Here is a 20140-nt window from a genome sequence, read left to right as displayed (position 1 = left end):
TAATTTCTAACAAAACTGACTTCAAACTAAAATCAATCAGAAGAGACCGAGACGGTCACTTTATACTCATAACAGGAACAATTCATCAGGAGGACGTCTCAATCCTGAATATATACGCCCCCAATATAAAAGCACCTACTTATGTAAAAGAAATATTACTAGAACTCAAGGCAGACATCAAACCACACACACTAGTAGTAGGAGACTTCAACACACCTCTCTCTCCAAGGGACAGGTCAATCAGACAGAAACCTAATAGAGAATTAAGAGAATTATTGGAGGTAATGAAGCAAATGGACTTAACAGACATCTATAGAACATTCCACCCAAATAGGAAAGAATATACCTTCTTCTCTGCAGCTCATGGAACCTTCTCAAAAATTGACCACATACTCGGAAACAAAGGAAACCTCCACAGATACAAAAAAATATCAGTGTCCACCTGTGTCTTATCAGATCATCACGGATTAAAGTTAGAAGGCAACAACCACGCTGCCCCCAAAAAACCGACAAACTCATGGAAACTGAACAGTCAACTACTGAACCACACCTGGGTCAAGGAAGAAATCAAGAAAGAAATTAAAGTCTTCCTTGAATTTAATGAAAATAAAGGGACAACATACTCAAACCTATGGGACACAAGGAAAGCAGTGCTAAGAGGAAAGTTCATAGCACTAAGTGCCCACTTAAAGAAAACGGAGAATGCATACATTGGGGACTTAAAAACACACCTGAAAGCTCTAGAAAAAAAAAGAAGCAGACGCGCCCAGGAGAAGTAGAAGACTGGAAATAATAAAAGTGAGGGCTGAAATCAACAAAATAGAAACACAGAAAACAGTCCAAAGAATCAATGAAACAAAAAGCTGGTTCTTGGAGAAAATCAACAAGATCGACAAACCCCTATCCAAACTAATTAAACGACAGAGAGAGAACACGCAAATAAATAAGATCAGAAATGAAAAGGGGGACATAACCACAGACATAGAGGAAATTCAGAGAATCATTAGATCTTACTACAAAAGCCTGTATGCCACAAAACTGGAAAATACAAAAGAAATGGACATTTTTTTAAATAAGTATCATATACCAAAGCTAAACCAAGACCAGGTGAATGATCTAAATAGACCGGTTTCTCGCGAAGAATTAGAAATGGTTATCAAAAATCTCCCTTCGAAAAAAAGCCCAGGACCAGATGGTTTCAATGCAGAATTCTACCAGAACTTCCAAGAAGAATTAATACCTATACTCCTTAAGGTATTTCACAATATAGAATCAGAAGAGTCATTGCCAAATTCCTTTTATGAAGCTACAGTTACCCTGATACCAAAACCACAAAAAGACCCAACCAAGAAAGAGAATTACAGACCGATCTCACTCATGAACATCGTCGCAAAAATCTTCAATAAAATACTGGCAAACCGAATCCAAGAACACATAAGAAAAATTATCCATTATGATCAAGTAGGCTTCATCCCATAGATGCAGGGCTGGTTCAACATACGCAAATCTATCAATGTAATCCACCATATAAATAAACTGAAAGAAAAAAACCATATGATCATTTCACTAGATGCGGAAAAAGCATTCGACAAAATTCAACACCCCTTTATGATAAAGGTCTTGGAGAGAATAGGGATACAAGGGTCCTACCTAAATATAATAAAAGCTATTTACAGCAAGCCAACAGCTAACATTAAATTAAACGGAGAAAAACTCAAAGCCATCCCACTAAAATCAGGAACAAGACAAGGATGTCCACTCTCGCCATACCTCTTCAATATAGTGCTTGAAATTCTAGCAATAGCAATAAGACAACATAAGGAGATCAAGGGGATTCGTATTGGAAAGGAAGAAGTTAAGCTTTCGTTATTTGCAGATGATATGATAGTGTACATAAGCGACCCCAAAAATTCTACCAAAGAACTCCTACAGCTGATAAACAGCTTTAGTAACGTGGCAGGATACAAGATCAACTCCAAAAAATCAGTTGCCTTCCTATACACCAAGGATAAGGAAGCAGAGAGGGAAATCAGAGAAGCATCACCTTTCACGATAGCCACAAATAGCATAAAATACCTTGGGGTAACCCTGACCAAGGAAGTGAAAGATCTATTTGACAAGAACTATAAGTCTTTGAAGAAAGAAATTGAAGAAGACACCAGAAAATGGAAAGACCTCCCTTGCTCTTGGATTGGGAGGACCAACATAGTAAAAATGGCAATTCTACCAAAAGCAATCTATAGATTCAATGCAATCCCCATCAAAATCCCATCAAAATTCTTCACAGATCTGGAGAAGACAATAATCAACTTTATATGGAAAAACAAAAAACCCAGGATAGCCAAAACAATCTTATACAATAAAGGTTTGTCTGGAGGCATTACCATCCCTGACTTCAAACTCTATTACAGAGCTACAGTATTGAAAACAGCTTGGAATTGGCATAAAAACGGAGAAGTCGACCAATGGAATCGAACAGAAGACCCTGACATTACCCCACAAACCTATGAACACCTGATCTTCGATAAAGGAGCTAAAAGTATACAATGGAAAAAAGAGAGCATCTTCAACAAATGGTGCTGGCAAAACTGGATGTCAATCTGTAGAAGAATGAAAATTGATCCTTATCTATCACCATGCACAAAACTCAAATCCAAATGGATTAAAGACCTCAATATCAGTCCGAACACACTGAACCTGATAGAAGAGAAAGTGGGAAGTACTCTACAGCACATGGGCACAGGAGACCACTTCCTATGTATAACCCCAGCAGCACAGACACTAAGGGCATCATTGAATAAATGGGACTTCCTGAGGCTGAGAAGCTTCTGTAAAGCAAAGGACACTGTCACTAAGACAAAAAGACAACCCACTGACTGGGAGAAGATCTTCACTAACCCTGCAACTGACAAAGGTTTGATCTCCAAAATATATAAAGAACTCAAGAAACTAGACCGTAAAAGGCTAATCAACCCAATTATAAAATGGGGCACTGATCTGAACAGAGAATTCTCAACAGAAGAACTTCAAATGGCCAAAAGACACTTAAGGTCATGCTCAACTTCCTTAGCGATCAGGGAAATGCAAATCAAGACAACTTTAAGATACCACCTTACACCTGTCAGAATGGCTAAAATAAAAAACACCAATGATAGCCTTTGCTGGAGAGGTTGTGGAGAAAGGGGTACACTCACCCATTGCTGGTGGGAATGCAAACTTGTGCAACCACTCTGGAAAGCAGTGTTTTGGTTTCTCAGGAGGAAATTCGGGATCAACCTACCCCTGGATCCAGCAATACCACTCTTGGGAATATACCCAAGAGAGGCCCTATCATACAACAAAAGTATATGCTCAACTATGTTCATGGCAGCATTGTTTGTAATAGCCAGAACCTGGAAACAACCTAGATGCCCTTCAACGGAAGAATGGATGAAGAAAGTATGGAATATATACATATTAGAGTATTACTCAGCAGTAAAAAACAAGGACTTCTTGAATTTTGCATACAAATGGATGGAAATAGAAAACACTATCCTGAGTGAGGTAAGCCAGACCCAAAAAGAGGAACATGGGATGTACTCACTCATATTTGGTTTCTAGCCATAAATAAAGGACATTGAGCCTATAATTCATGTTCCTAGAGAAGCTAAATAAGGTGAATCCAAAGACAAACACATAGGCATCCTCAGGAATATTAACCTTCATCAGGCGATGAAAGGAGACAGAGGCAGAGACCCACACGGGAGCACCGGACAGAAATCTCAAGGTCCAAATCAGGAGCAGAAGGAGACGGAGCACGAGCAAGGAACTCAGGACCACGAGGGGTGCACCCACACACTAAGACAATGGGGATGTTCTATTGGGATCTCACCAAGGCCAGCTGGCCTAGGTCTGAAAAAGCATGGGATAAATCCGGACTAGCTGAACATAGCGGACAATGAGGAATACTGAGAATTCAAGAACAATTGCAGTGGGTTTTTGATTCTACTGCATGTACTGGCTTTGTGGGAGCCTAGGCAGTTTGAATGCTTACCTTACGAGACCTGGATAGAGGTGGGCAGTCCTTGGGTTTCCCACAGGTCAGGGAACCATGATTGCTCTTCGAGCAGATGAGGGGGGGGACTTGATTGGGGGAGGGGGAGGGAAATGGGAAGCGGTTGTGGGGACGAGGCAGAAATCCTTAATAAATAAATAAATTTTAAAAAAAAAGAGTTACTCAGCTGGGTAAGATTGTTGGTTTTTATTCCAAAGCAGCCTACAATGCACCTTCCAACACTGAAAGCTAGCCAGTTGGAAGAAGTTTCCAAGTCAATTTAAGCTTGATTTCTCTATGTACTGTGACCAAAATGTGTTGTGTCTTCAAAAATAAGGTATTACTATCAAGTTCCATTGGGAAATCAAGAGTAATAGCAATATCCTATACTGTTTATTACTAAGGGAGTCTCTTAGACTTTTTTGCAAGTCAGTTAATCATGACAGCTACTCTCTAATCTGTCAATGCTCTGTTTTTATAGCCAGTTTACATAGCTGAATTCTCACATATGATACGAAATATTCACTGGGAGAAAGACAATTTGATCCTGGTTCCAAATTAACCACAAAATTTTGCTAAATCATCCATGTTCCCTAGGCCTAGGTCCCTCCATTGAGTAGACTGGGGGATCCTCCTTACTTAAAGTGTTACATGTAGACCAGCATCAGCAGCATGCCTTAGAAGCTTGCTGTGAATGCAAAATCACAAGCCTATGTATGACTGCCTGTTCAGGACCTGCTTTCTACAAGAGCTCTGGACAAAACTGGTATAACCTTTGTGGAGATGTTTTATGTGACAACAATGATAATTCACCTGGTACTGTATATATAGCTTGCTTAGTATTTCTGACTCCATTTTTCACAAAGCTAGCTAAACATTAGAATCAACCAGAGAGCTTGAAATGTGATGCCCAGATCAATTGGAATCCCTGGTAATGTAAGTTAAGAGCACTATTTAAACCCCCCCCTCCAAGAGATTCCAATGTGCATCCATAAGTAAAAGCCTATGTCCTAAATGCTCTTTCCCTTCTTGGGTCCCTGTCACCCATTCTAGCTTATATTTTCTACCTTCCCATGCAAGCTTTTATTCCAGTACCCAAGAGTAACAAGAGAAAATAATCTCTTTTAGCTGACATTTCTTGCAGGCACAACTGGCAACAGGAAAACTGCAATTGCTGTGGCAAATGTCACTCATCAAGCCCTAGATACTTAAACTTCAATTTGGGCATCAGTGTTTTAAGCACTACCAATGAAACCACCACTATGAGGAACATACTCCAACGTCAAGATAGAAGTAGGGTAAATTACTGGGCACCAAGAAGTAGTGATCTCAACATTTAGCCTTCTTTCTGGACCCCCCTAACAGAGCATCTCAGCTCCACTACTAGGATATACTTAGAGAGAAAAAGATGATGATACAAGACATATTATAGCCATCATCCAGCTCATTTTTCCCAGTTTTGTAGTCTCAAAACTTATGGACACTGCCTCAAAGAGGATGGTGATAGAGGCCAATTTCTCTATCTCTTCCACTGTCAGAGAGTCACTATCTGGCCCCTTGTCTTAGAAACCCAGAAGCTGGCTTTCCCATGTTCTGACTATATTGCATCCCTTTTGATAAAAGGGCCTTCATGAGGCCATGTGTTAAATCACATACCCAAGTTTTCAGTTTCTCTTTCACAGTTCACAGCTCACATACTTTGACTTCCCACTGCAAGTGCCCTCATGTTCAGCTTTCAGTGCTGTGAAAATAACTAGTTTACTTTCTTCACCTCTCTTGGCATAGTGCCCATAAGTACCTATGTGAATCTTTCCTACTGATCCAGGGGTCCTGTTCACCTCTTGGTCTTCCCCTCACTATTATGTCCTGCTGGATTGTACCAGATATGCAGCCCATGCACTAATGCCAGGTTGGGGGTGGGGAGTCACAGAAGACATAAACAATGATGAGATTTTAAGGAGTCATGGACTTATATAACGTACTACATCCACTCTAGGGAAAGGCCACCACGCAAAGTTCTAGGCCAGCAAATGCCAGTATACATGGGCTGCACACAAGTAGGCATAGACACACATGTGGACCAATACATACAGCACATGGAGGTAAGCACACAGATCTGCCAACAAGCAGACAGATACAGGTCGACTGGTGAAGGCAAATGTTCAAGCTTCTGACCTCAATGTCATGTTTATGCAGATTATGCAGATCATACAAAAGTGTCACTCTGCCAAAAATAATGACATAACAGATTACACCACTGCTTACTTTTGTTACCCTTAGATATCTAGAGTCAGTAATTTTGTGCTCATATCTTGCAGTATATCAGTGTCATCTATGTTTTAGCAGACTCATACCAGCTATTCATATCAGGGCCATGTTATCTATATATAAACTGTCTCTTATGCTATTCTATTCCCAGTGACAATCACTGCCAAATTATTAAATGCCAGTGAAGTGTGAGGACTACGGATGGCAAAGAAGTGGAGTGATTTCTCTTGTTATTTGTTTCTACACAGATACCTCTGGCTGCTTCTGTCATCAAGAAGAGGGGGAAGAGAAAGAGAGATTTGTAATCCACATCAAAATGGAGACTATCTCAAACTGCATAAGTAAATATTGTTGAGGAAAAGGGGCTGGAGGGAGGCATTTAGGGCCTCATGGAGTAGATTTCAGAATTGCATTTTATTGTGCATCTCACTTCATTCTTTTATGTTATTGAGCTCCTGGATGAACAATCTTGACCATGAATTATCTTGTTTTATCACAAGAACATAAAAGAAATTGATCATATTGAGTTTTAAGAAATGTGGAAGACTTTGAAACTTTGGATTAGAATAGTGGTTGAATGTTATAATCAGAGTTTAATGGTCAATCCTACTAGAAGTTGGTAGCCTTAATGTTACAGTGGCAGCTTGTGTTGAAAGAGAGGCTGCAATTGCTAAGGAGAGTGGAGTCATTAAGGAGAGACTTGACCTGTATCGAGATAAAATATAGGGTGTCCTAAGGGAAGAATCTCACCAAACTACACTTTTCTTTTGTAAAAGAGAGCCTAAACATTTTTTATGTCTCTTTAAGCAACAATAAGCATCCTGCATCAAATGTTATTCAAGGTACTAAGGCCAAGGAGTCATTCCAAGCTGTCAGCCTATGGTGTTCTGAATGAACTGCCCCCCATAGTCTTGAGCACGTGAATTCTTGGTCCCCAGTTGATGGCAAGCACTCTTTGGACAGCATTAGAATTTGTGACTTTTCCAGAGGAAGTACATTATAACAGGGGGCAAGCTTTGAAGTTTCAAAAACTTCACACCATTCCCAGTATGTTCTCTCTGATTCCTGCTTATGGTTCAAGATATAAGCTTTCCACTGATGCTTGGGACTCCATGCCTTCACTCTGTCTGCTGTCATGGACTCAAATACTTTGGAATCATAAGCCCAAATAAACTCTTCTATACATTTATAGGAAAGTAACTAATACAGAAGCTGGTACCGGGAGTGAGGTATTGAAGCAAAAAAACTGAACATGCTGTTTTGGCATAATATGAATGACTTTAGGACTTTAGCCTAGGAAATTGTTCAAATGCTGTAAACATGACTTAATGGGCCAACCTAACAAGTGCCTGGAAGACAGTACAAAGAGCAATAAAGATTGTGCAGGCCTAGCTCAAGAGATTTCAAAGGGGAAAACTATTAGCATCTGGGTTAGATATTATTCTTGTGATAGTTTTGCAAAAATGTGGCTGCTTTCTGGTCATGTCCTAATAATTTACGCGAGGATAAGTTGAAAAGTAATGGGCTAATTTCTCTGGCAGACGAGATTTCACAACAGCCTAATATTGACTTTGTCGGATGGTCTTTAGTAATTACTCTTATGGAGATATATAACAAAAAGAGTAAACTGGGCAAAATTTGAAGAGAAGAAAGAGCACTAAAAACCTAATTTTCCAGTCAAAGATTGTGCTGAAAGTAACAAGGGGATTAAGGACAGGCCTGATCTGCACTAGAATATAGGAAAGGATAATCTCAGCGTAAAAACCCACCAAGCTAATATCTCAGTTTTTAAAGGACAAGACCTAAGAGATTTTCTGCTCCTAGAAAGAAACAACAAACAAGCTGTAGCAAAGATGATTCAGGGGCCAAGGTCCATTTCAAATTGAATCACATGGATTACCAAACCTGGTAATGTTATCCATGTGATTCTGACTTTAGAGTCATGAAGAATTCAAGAGTTAAGCAGTCATGAAATCTTCCACATGGTTTCAGAGAGCCAATGAGGCCAGGTAATGTATGCCAGGAGAGTGCTGACATAGAGGCCCTGAGGGTCTGTTTCTTGACACTGTAAAATGAAACTTCTTCACTTGCGATGGAGACCCTAAGCTGTTGCAGATTCTAGAACTGTGAGATATCTACCAAGAAGAGCTTAATACATGGAGTACAAACAGTCCAAATATATGTTACAGAAAGTAAAGGTAGAAGGACAGAGCCATCTAAGCTTTTTGAAATTAATTTCCCAGACATCCAACACAGAGATGCAGAATTTGGTGATTGTTCTGTGTAGTTTCTTTCAGTCTGCTCTGGTCCAGCATTCTCTCACTACACCTCTATTCATCCCCTTTAGAATGACAGTGTATATGCTATGCCGTTATATGTAAGAAGTTGTGTAATTTGCTTCTATATAACTAAGAAATTGCCTTGAGTCTCAGAAAAGATTTTGGACTTTTAAAGAGTGTTGAGACTGAGAGACTATGGGGACCTTAGAAAGGAGGACTAAATGCATTATGATATGACCAGGAGCCTATGGGGGCGTGGGGAGGCAGGAAGTTGAATGTGATAATTTGAATGAAATGTTTCCCATAATCATGGCATTTAAGTGTCTGGTCTCCCAGGCGATGGCACTGATGGAGTAGATTTAGGAGGTGGCTTTGCTAGAAGAATTACATTACTAGGAAGTGGGTTTAGAGTTTTCAAAAATTGCACATCATTCCCAGGATTCTCTCTTCTTTCTGCTTTCAGTTCAAGATATGAGCTCTCAACTACTGTTTAAACCTGCATTCCTTTGCTCAGTCATCACAAACTATAACCCTGGAGTTATAAACCCAAATAAACTCTTGTATAAGTTGCCTTGCTTATGGTGTCCTATTACCATTGCAATGGATGGTCCCAAAACAATGAGTCTGGAACAACACAAACTGGACTGAGGGGGTTCTTAAAAATCAAAATTAGAGAATTAGAGATAGGGAGGGAAAGGGCAAGAGCTTGAACCAGGAAGACTTGGGAGAAAAATTAGGGGGAGGTAACAGATATTTGAGAAACAAGATTTATAAATATATCAAACTAAAGTATCAGGAGTCCTGAGCTACCCTTATAAAGTTCCAGAGAAGTAAACTTTCTAATTTGGTATAATACAAATAAGTTAAATTCTATAAATCAGAAATACAAAATTATAACCCTCTAGATAATATGTAGTCAATCTCTTTTGCAGAAGAAAAAGTGAAGGCCAGATTATGTTGAAGTGTTTTATACAACATTACAAAGAGAATAATGACCGTGGGTAAGTTGTTAGAACTCGGGGTTCCTGCCACTCCTCCATTGATCATTTCATTCACCATTTTAGCTCCTGCCTGGGCTTCTAGGCCAAGAATTCCCAGGTCTCAATTTGTCTAGGAAATACAGTTAGCATGATAGTGCTAGGTTAGCAGTGGATTTTCTGGTCTGGGGATGAAACCTTGGGCTGAAAGGTCCAATCTTTGTACAGGCCTGTGACATAAAGAATGAAGAGATAGAAAGAACTAAATGTTATTCATAAGTTAAAAACATTAACCAATCCTGAAATAGTAACTGAATGAGTCTGTAGGTTACATTAGCACCCAAAGTGATATGTAACAGTCTTTGTAAAAAAAAATCTATGTACATAGAGTTCTTTCTTTTTAAGTTACATGTAAAGTATATTGTTATATTTGTCTTATGATTCATTTATCATGGCAAATACAAGCAGAATTTTAAAAAGAAATTTGTTCATATGGCAGATTTTTATATAATAGGAGACCAGCATAAATTCCTTGGATGAGAAATTAGGGGGCTCAACATCATTAAATACATTCAGATCTTAACTGAGATCTCAACCAAATAATAACCTGGGCTATAGTTCACTTTATACAGACTGAATGGAGAAAAAGGCCTTTCCAATTTTAACAGCCTGAGGCCAGAACAGCTGTGACACAACCAGGCTCAGGTGACCTTTGCTATTTCAAGAAGGTCAGACAATCAGTTTCACGCTCCTTATATATTGCACTGAAAAGTTCATTCCTCCAGTGAAAAGGGCTTCAACCTCCACAGCTGTTGGTCGAAGGTGTGAATATTTCTTTCTTTTCTGAGGCAGCATCAGAAGCCAAGTACATTTATTAGAGGTGATCAGAGACCAGAAGATGCCAGCACATTGCACTTGGCAGCTGTACATACCAGGAGTTGGAAAGTGAAATAACGGGTCATTAGTTCCAAGAAGTGAAAACCTATTACTCAGGGTTTATGAATTGATAATTCTAGTTATCACAAGGATATGATGACTCATTACTTTCCCTCCTAGAAAGAAAGGCAGGTTTTGCCTTTCTTGTGGTTTCCAATGAACATGTATGTATTTGGCTGCCAGGTCATCTGTAGACAGCCTGTTTCCCTTCTTGTCATCTACTGGTGTGTCTTCATGCAGTAGGAAGAGTCCAGACAAATTGAGTGAAATTTCTGAATATGAAGACATGCGTTAATTGTTTAACGTTTAGACATTGTAACCCCTTCTTCATCCTCTTTACTTCCTCATTAGAACTGTTCTTTCCAAGTCCCATTCCCACTTTCATCTCTGTGCATGCTACCTACTGAGTTTAATAAAGGGATTCTTGTTTAAGCATGGGTAGGAAGTTATTTACTGGAGAAAGGACAACTTATCTGTGCCTATCTACATCACTGAAAAATAAAGAACACCTATCTCCCAACAATCAGGAGGGAAGGGTAGGAACTCATGAGCCCTTCATGGTGTGTGTGTGGGGTTGTTCACATGCTCCTCTTCTAAAAACAGTTAACTATCCTAGACCCTCAGGGAGGGGTGGGACCTCATGAGCCTCTCCTCCAGTGACAGTTTACTGACAGTAGCCCTTCAGGGACGGGTGGACTTCATAGGTCCCTTGGGGGATTCTCAAAGGCCACTCCTCCAACAACAGTTAAGTGTCCTAGACTTTCAGGAAGGGGTGGGCCTCAAGGACATCTCCTGCAATAACACTTAACTGCCAATAGCCCCTTCAGGGAGGAGTTGAGCCTCAGGAACCCACAAGGGAAGTGTGGCTCCTGGGATATCCTGTATCAATAGTGAACTGCTTTAGTCCCCCAGGGAGAAGTGGAACCTCCTGGGCATCTCACCCATATGAAGGCTGAAGATAAACACTAGGAATAAAATTTGTGACACAGTAATTTCTGTTGCTAAGTAAGTTCTTGGTATTTCACACTGGTCATAATTGAGATTCAGAGATAGATCCCTTTTCTTACATGATGCCTTAATGCTTTTGAAAGCTAGACAAGAAACTAAAACTGAATATTTCACTGGGAATGGTAGTGCATACATAATGCATATAATACCAATACTCAGGATGCTAAAACAGTAGGTTGTTGCAAGTTCAGGGCTATTCTTTACAATATAGAGAGCTCCAGGCCATTCTGGGATACAAAGTGAGACCTTATCACAAAATAAAAATCACTTCTGCACTGATATCATAAAAAATACACACATTATCACAAGAACTTATGAATACTCGCATCCATTTTCTTTTTTAAATATATGGAGTTTTTAAATTTTAACTTTTCATAGTCATTGCTGTGTAATTTAGTAAGTAAAAGATAAATATTGGTAACACATTTTAGTCAAACGTGCACTGAAGTTTCCTGCTTATGCTTACAGAAAACCAAGATTATATGGAGCAAGTCATATGGAATAGCTTAGTCCTCCTTCACTTAAATGCAAAAATCTTATTAAAATGAACTTCAAAGCCCCCTCAGATCAATAGAAATCATAACTTAAATGTCAGGGTTAGAGGTGGTAAAATAATGATTAAAATACAATATATCATTATGAGATGGGGGAAATCACAAAGGGCAGTTGTCAAGGATTTGTTTGCATAGGATTGATATGAATTTTCTACTGCCCAGCACAATGCTAGAGAATGGAGAATACATCATGAATAGGCACTGATGTTGTGTATTTCAAGACACTCACAAAACAGCCATGGAAATGGGCATGCAATACCTTAAGAATAAGCTTCAGATAAGCAAATTAAACAGACCTATAACTGCTGAAGAAATAGAAAGTCATCAAAAGTCTCTCAACCAAAAAAAAAAAAAAAGCCCAGGACCAGATTGTTTCAGCTCAGAATTCTATAGGATTTTCAAAGAAGAACTAATACCAATACTCCTCAAATTATTCCACACAATAGAAACAGAAGGAACATTGCCAAAATATTTTTATGGAAACAACCTTCCTCAAGACCCAGTAATACCACTTTTGGGTATATATCCAAAGGATGCTCAATCATGCCACAAATACATGTGCTCAATTATGTTCATAGCAGCATTGTTTGTCATAGCCTAAATGCCCCTCAACCAAAGAATGGATAAGGAAAATGTGGTACATTTACATAATGGAGTACAACATACCAGAAAAAATAACAACATCTTGAATTTTGCAGGCAAATGAATGGAGCTAAAAAACATCATTTTGAGTGAGGTAACCCAGACACAGAAAGACGATTATCACATGTACTCACTCATAAGTGTTTTTTAAACATAAAGCAAAGAAAACTATCCCACAAATTCAATCCCAGAGAACCTAGACAACAATAAGAACCCTAAGAGGGACATACATAGATCTAATCTACATGAGAAGTAGAAAAAGATAAGATCTGAGTAAATTGGGAGCATGGGGACCTTGGGAGAGGGTTGAAGGGGGAGAGAAAAGTAGGGAGGGGAGCAGAAAAATGTAGAGCTCAATAAAAATAGCAGAAGTAAAAAGTAAAAACAGAAATATAAAACAGAAATAAAAAACAATCTGCACTTTTAGCAGCACAAGGGACCAAATGTGGCAGCACTCAGGATGCTGTGCTGGCTAACTTTACATCAATTTGGCATAGGCTCGATTCATTTGAGTGAAGGGATCCCCAATTGGGAAAATGCCTCCACAAGACTGGACTGTAGACCCCGATAAAACAAAATTCATCCTATTGAAGATGGACAAGGCAAACCAACAGAAGGAAAAGAGCCCCAAGAGAAGGTACAAGAATCAAAGGCCCACTCGCTCATACACGCAGGAGTTCCATAAAAGCACTAAACTGAAAGCTATAACATATATGCAGTGGACCTGGTACAGACTTGTGCAGGCCCTGTGCCTGCTGCTTCAATATCTGTAAAGTCATGAGTTTTGCTAAACTGATTTAGAGAATCATGTTCTCCTGGTGTCCTCCATCCCCTCTGGCTCTCATGTTCATTCCACCTCCTCTTCTGAGGGGTTTCCTGAGCTCTGAGGGGAGGGATTTGATGGAGACATTCCATTTAAAGCTGTGTGTTCCAAGGTCACTCTAGAGTAGAAGTCAGCTAAGGTAGCTGTGTGGGGGCTTTTAAGGAGGATGGTACTAGCAGGAAATATGAGTGCACATAAAAAGCTTTCTTTTTATAAAACATCAATAAAGATGCTTACTTTCCCAATATCATTTATGACATTTTGCTTTTGACTTCTTGACTCTCCAAGAAAAGCCTTGGAAGGGGAGAAAGCCTCCCATCTCTAGCCTCAAAGAGGACAAGCTTGACCTGAGAATTAAAATGACACAAAATGAATTGACAGGAGAAAAACATACGAATTTATTCAACACAGGTGTATGAGGCATGAGGGGCTCATAAAGGAATGAAGACCCAAAGAAACAGAGTCATTAACCAAATTCAACAAGAATTATAAGCAGTGGAAAAGCATCTGAATTATGTGGGGAAGCTAAAAAATTATTTAAATGAGATCTACATAGAATTCTCTTAATTTTATCTTTTGATGCTGACAATAAGAATGTTATGCCTTTACTTACATAAAAGATACCTCATCAGTTCTGGTGGTACAGGTCTTTAATTCCAACTAATTGGAGACCAAGGCAAAAAAGGAAGATCACAAGTTCAAGGCCCACCTGTGCTACAGAGTGAGTTCATAACCAACCTGAGAAACTTTAACTTTTCAAGACCCTTTCTCAAATTAAATATTTTTTTTAAAGAAAAGAACCTCAGGACATAGTTTAGTGGCAAAACATTTGCCTGGCATGTAAGACTCTAGGTTAGATTCTCCGTACTGGCAAAAAAAAAAACAACATAGGGCACCTTCACACAGGAATACCACCTCCTGCTTTTAATAAATACAATGGATTTCAGAGTGACTTTCTGAGGTCAATAACTCAGAATAGCGTATTTTGAAATTGTAGCTTCTTAACCCCTTTCAGAGCCATGTTGCAAACAGTGTCTACCTTGGAAACATCTGCATTGATGACCTGCAGCCATCTTGCTGCTGTGGTTAAAATTAATGTTTTGAGTCAGACCTGGTTAGTCGTCCCCATTGACTTAAACCATGAAGCCCAATATGGACAAGTTCAACAGAACCGCCATATATGGGCTGCCCACGAGTGCTTCAGCATTGCCAGGGCGTAAATTTCATCCATTTTTGAATCCCAGGATCATTCAGGCCTCTTGAGGCAGCAGAGCAGCATGAAAAGTAGGCATCAGGTAACAGGACCCAGTCGCTGGCAGAGGCACCAAGAGATCCGAGCGGACCAGGATGCCAGGGGCTCAGTTTTTGTGGTGACATGTAAAGATGGTTTACTCCTCTTGACCCAGGAAACCCGACAAAGTCAAGCAAATCAAGAGGTTCAAACTTTCTTGTTCACTTCAAGAATACCTGTGAAACTGTCCAGGCCATGAGAGGTATGCGCATCCAAAATGCGACCAAGTGTCTGAAAGAACTTTAAAGAGGCAGAGTGTGTCCTGGTAAACTGTGTAGTCGTAGGTGCGCCCAGGCCAAAGACTGCACAAAGTTGGCGATCAAAAAGGAGTGCTGAATTTTTGCTACACATGCTTAAAAATGTAGAGAGCAATGCTGAACTGAAGGGTTTCGCTGTAGATTCTCTAGTTATTGTACATATCCAGGTGAACCCAGCTCCTTATATGCGCTGACAAACTTACAGAGCTCATGGCTGAATTAACCCATATGTGAGCTCCCCGTGCCAAATTGAGACGATCCTCACTTAAAAGGAACAAACTGTTCCAAAACCAGAAGAGGAGGAGGGTGCACAGAAGAAACTGGGGAAACAAAAATTTATGCACGGGAAGGAAGGAAGGAAGGAAGGAAGGAAGGAAGGAAGGAAAAATGCAGATAAACGTAAAAAATAATAATGTTTTAAACTATCTGAAGTCGATTTTTGAGTCTCTGGAAGTACAACTGCATGTATTTTATCTTCTTCAGCCTTGGTTTATTGGATGTACTTTTTAGTAGTATTCTAGTAAAGCAGAATCAAATCTCTTAAAGTCCTTATAGAGAGGGGCCATCTAGTAACCAAATCCAGAAATACTGAAACTTAATCTTGTTTCTATTCTCTCTTAACACTGAACATCAAAAGAACTTTCCAGTTAGTGGGGCAATTTTTTTTTACCTTTGATGTGAAATGTTCAGCAAAGTCATTGGCATGGTGATGGAGGTGGGTCTTATATCTTATCTGTTGCTTTCATTGGTTAACTAATAAAGAAAACTGCTTGGCCTGATAGGACAGAAAATTAGGTAGGCAGAGTAGACAGAACAGAATTCTGGGAGAAAGAAGCCGAGTCAGTCAGTCGCCATGATTCTCCCACTCCAGACAGACGCAGGTTAAGATCTTTCCTGGTAGGAAATGGGTTAGATCAATATGTGAGAGCTAGCCAATAAGAGGCTGGAAATAATGGGCCAGGCAGTATTTAAAAGAATACAGTTTCCGTGTAATTATTTCGGATAAAGCTAACCGTGCGGGGGAGCGGGTGCCAGGAACATAACCCACCACTCCTATCACAACAGCATGGATTTCCTGAATACTTTCTCTGTGACATTTAGAGCCTGCCACACTTCAGGCTTTGCTTTCACATTTACCCTTTGGAAGTTCAGGGTCTCAACCAAGGCCACACAATACCAAGTCCATTTCATTTTCTCTTGGAATTTTGTGTTTTCTGTGATATTTGACATGATAGCAGATGGATGTCTTTGGGAAAAGTGGTCCACATCTCCAGAAAACTCTGCCAAGATGGTTCCCTGATTTATTGGAAGAAATAATAGCAAAAAAACAGGCTTTCAGTTGTTTATCAATTCTTTCAAACCACACATTGATAATCATCGATATATAAAATGCTAAAATGAACACTGAAAACATAGTTCCTTGCCCTTGAGAAACTCTTCAATTTGACCAGAAAGTTGATCCCAATTTTCTATCCTCAGAACTCTCACATTAGGAATTAACATTCTGTATTAGCTCTAGGCAGAAGAACGCAAATTGGAGTGTAGTTGCTGCATCTGCTTTCCGGGACCATGCTTTGGAACTTAAAATGAAACTGCTATTTAAAGCAAGGTCTGCTCTTGTTAGCCCTTGGAGCCCAACAGGAATGTCAAAGCGCAGACTAGAAACCGTCAGGAGCTCACGTGGTCCTGCCCATTCTGGAAACCGCATGTGCTTTGCAGTTACATTCTCTAGGTCCCGTAATTACACAACCAAAACGCAAATCAGATGATGTGATTTCACCCAACAACAGCCCCTTTGCGGAGCCTGTAATCACTGTTTATACTTTCCCATGTCAGTCTGCAGGAGTCCCCCCTCTCTTTTCTTTCTCCCATTGGCAGCTGCTGCTGTGAACGTTTGCTTGAAACAAACATTCTTTCCTGAGCACAGGCGGCTATCCCCACACTCTGGGTGATGTACAGCCTTGCATTTATGTATGTCCCAGTGGGTTTTGTTTATCATCAGTGGCAGTGCATTGGACCAGGAGACTGGAGGAGGACTGAGGATGAGGTTGCATTCTTTCATCTCCTTGTTAGGCCGAGGTACCCGTCCCCCCTGTCCTCTTGATAAGTCTTGACTAACACTGCTTGCCTAGGTTCCCTCTCAGGGACAATTTGGAACTCACATTTCAATATGACTTCTGGGGCCTTTGAAGCCTCCGCTGCAGGGGTAAAAGCACTGTAGTGATTAGGGGCCAACCCTCTCAGAGAAGGGGATGGCTACACAGTTGAATATGAACACAATTTAAAAATAAAAGCGGAGCACCTGGGATCAAATTGAAGCAAAGAATGTGACTTCAGATATAAACAGATGGGGGCTCATTTAATCACAGAAGAATATTCATCTTCACAAAATGCGTGATCCCGAAAACCTTAAAAATTAAAAAAGGAAATGAAACAAATACAACAAAATCTCCAACTTGAAATAGAGCAAGAAAATGCATGAATTCTTGCTGACACCTTCAGTGTGGACAGTTAAACCTACAGATGCTCATCCCAGTACATGGGCAGTCTGTTTTATGTTTTCTTTTCGTTTGTTTGTTTTGGGGGCTACCCTGGTTTATCATTCTCCAGACTCTCGTGAACTATTGCTTTCCCTCGTTTTTCTTACAATCACAGTCTTTCTATGCCCAGGGTTGATTTCCCAGTTGCAGGGCCTGTAGTCGTGTACATATAATGATCCACATGTATCTGTATGTGCTGGTTTAAGCATCTTACCTCCACCAGAACGTCTCTATCCCCTTTCTCATTCCCATAGACCAGTGAGGGACAAGTTATGGTGATGGAGGAGGGTCATCTTTCTATCTGTTGCTTCATTGGTTAAGTAATAAAGAAACTGCTTGGCCTCTGATAGGACAGAAAATTAGGTAGGCGGAGTAGATAGAACAGAATGCTGGGAGAAAGAAGCTGAGTCAGACAGTCACCATGATTTTCCAACTCCAGACAGACGCAGGTTAAGATATTTCCTGGTAAGACACCATTTCGTGGTGTTACACAGATTATTAGAAATGGGTTAGATCGATATGTAAGAGCTAGCCAATAAGAGGCTAGAACTAATGGGCCAGGCAGTGTTTAAAAGAATACAGTTTCCGTGTAATTATTTTGGGGCATAAGCTAGCCATGTGGGCAGCCGGGTTCCGGGGATGCAGCCCGCCGCTTCCCCCTACAACATTATGACAGCCTTAGGACTAACTAATTGGCTTGGTACTCAGGCAATCTTCCTGCCTCAGTTGCACCCCACCCCCATCCTGGAGGGCTGAGATTACAGGTATGAGTGACTAAACTAATTTAATCCTCTGGGAATATTGAAACCCGCATGAATATTTCACCAGGCAACATGGAGCACACCTCTAATCCCAGCACATGGGAAACTGTGAAAGGATATGTGGTCACTGTGGACATCCCTCCCTCCTTTGGGAGGGAATCTTGGAGAATGTCTGTCTCAGAGTTGACAATAAAAATCTCACCTGGATGGCTTCTCAAATTTTATTCAACACACAAATCAGCTAAGTAGATAAGCTGAAGATTCAGCTTTGCAGAACAGGACACAAAGAGATTTTGCATTATGGTCTTTCAGTTTCTCTGGTAGTATAGGCCTAATGGGGCATCATCTAAACCGTTGGTAGAATGTAAGGAAATGTCCTTACTATATACATGATGGAATTATAGTCCACTCACATGAACTCACTTCTCTCAGGTCACACAGATAGAAATTCTAGAAAGAAACTAAAAAGGAGACTTCCTGAGCTCCCATGTTCCCAGCACCAATTAGTAAACTACAGAATGCATTTATCATCTGACATATCAGATCATCCCATAGATCCATGTTGATCCGGCAGAAGCTGTGAGCAACACATCTGCACCTAATACAGGCTTGCTCTCTCCCCAACCTCTTTAATAACCTGTGGAAATATCTGCCCTGGGCAACAACTGGGCTTGGCAACTCTCTGGAGAAAGTTCCTTGTTGATCCTGTAAATCACCCAGCAGCCATTCCTTTAAAAAGTGTCTTTTGGGGAACAGACTGAAGTTTGAGAATTGGCAGGAAAGGAAACCTGTTCATCAAAAGGGAATGAGCTCCAATTTGTGCTTGCATTTGCATTGGCTAGAAACAGGTGGACATCTTGAGAATGTGAGCTTTTGAAATGAGCATGGAGCTCGGCAGAAGAAAGGACTGTTCTATCAAACAATCATCCTCTGGACCCAACCCATCAGGCAGCCTGTGTACTGAGAATTTATGGATGTGTTTTCAATTTCTCTGATAGAATCTGTTTGGATTGAGGACGGCTGTTTAATCTTTGAAATAATGTGTTCCATAACAAATGCTGAAATCACATAGGAATTGCTCCCTTCATTCTGTGAGCCAAACCCTGACTAAAGGGGTTTGGAAATCCCCACAAGGTGCTCTTTGCTTATTGCTCATTCAGAAAGGAAAAAAAAATTCTTTAATGAAATGTAATGTTGAGGAACTGCCAAAAATAGAAGCTCCCTATCTGCCTCCACATAGCTTCTTTCTAGCCAATTAACTACCAATGAACTGAGAAGAGGCACAAGCATAGACATGCCAGCGCTGCACATGGCCCCAGGCAAACATGGAAGTTTCTGGTCCTGACTCAACCTACAAAAATCCAGGAACCCCATGCATGACCCAGACTTTTGTGAGGCCATTCTGACTGAGCTCCCAGGAGCTATACTGAGAAGTTGTCACCTTTGGGACAAACCTTGTGTGTTTGCTATGACTCTTGAGTTTTTCACTACATCCTGTTAAAGACAAATATCTAATGCCCTCCAAAGGCTGTTCTTTCACAAATTCTACTAACAGATTTATTTCTACATTAACACTGTGCTGGAGGGTTTTTTGTCTAGTGGGTATTAGGCTTTATATTGTCTGGAAATAAACAACTCGTACACATTCTTGTTTATCATGGGATTTTGTTTCAAATTTCAAATTGATCATTATACGATCCATTCATATTAATGATTTTTCTCCCCAAGCTAATATAAATCTACAGAAAAATTTGAAAATTTCTTTTGTTTC

This window comes from Microtus oregoni, unplaced genomic scaffold, assembly GCF_018167655.1.
Source record: "Microtus oregoni isolate MIOR12 unplaced genomic scaffold, Mior012 000099F_ref0000060, whole genome shotgun sequence".
NCBI lineage: Eukaryota > Metazoa > Chordata > Mammalia > Rodentia > Cricetidae > Microtus > Microtus oregoni.
Note: the sequence above shows the minus strand (reverse complement) of the source record.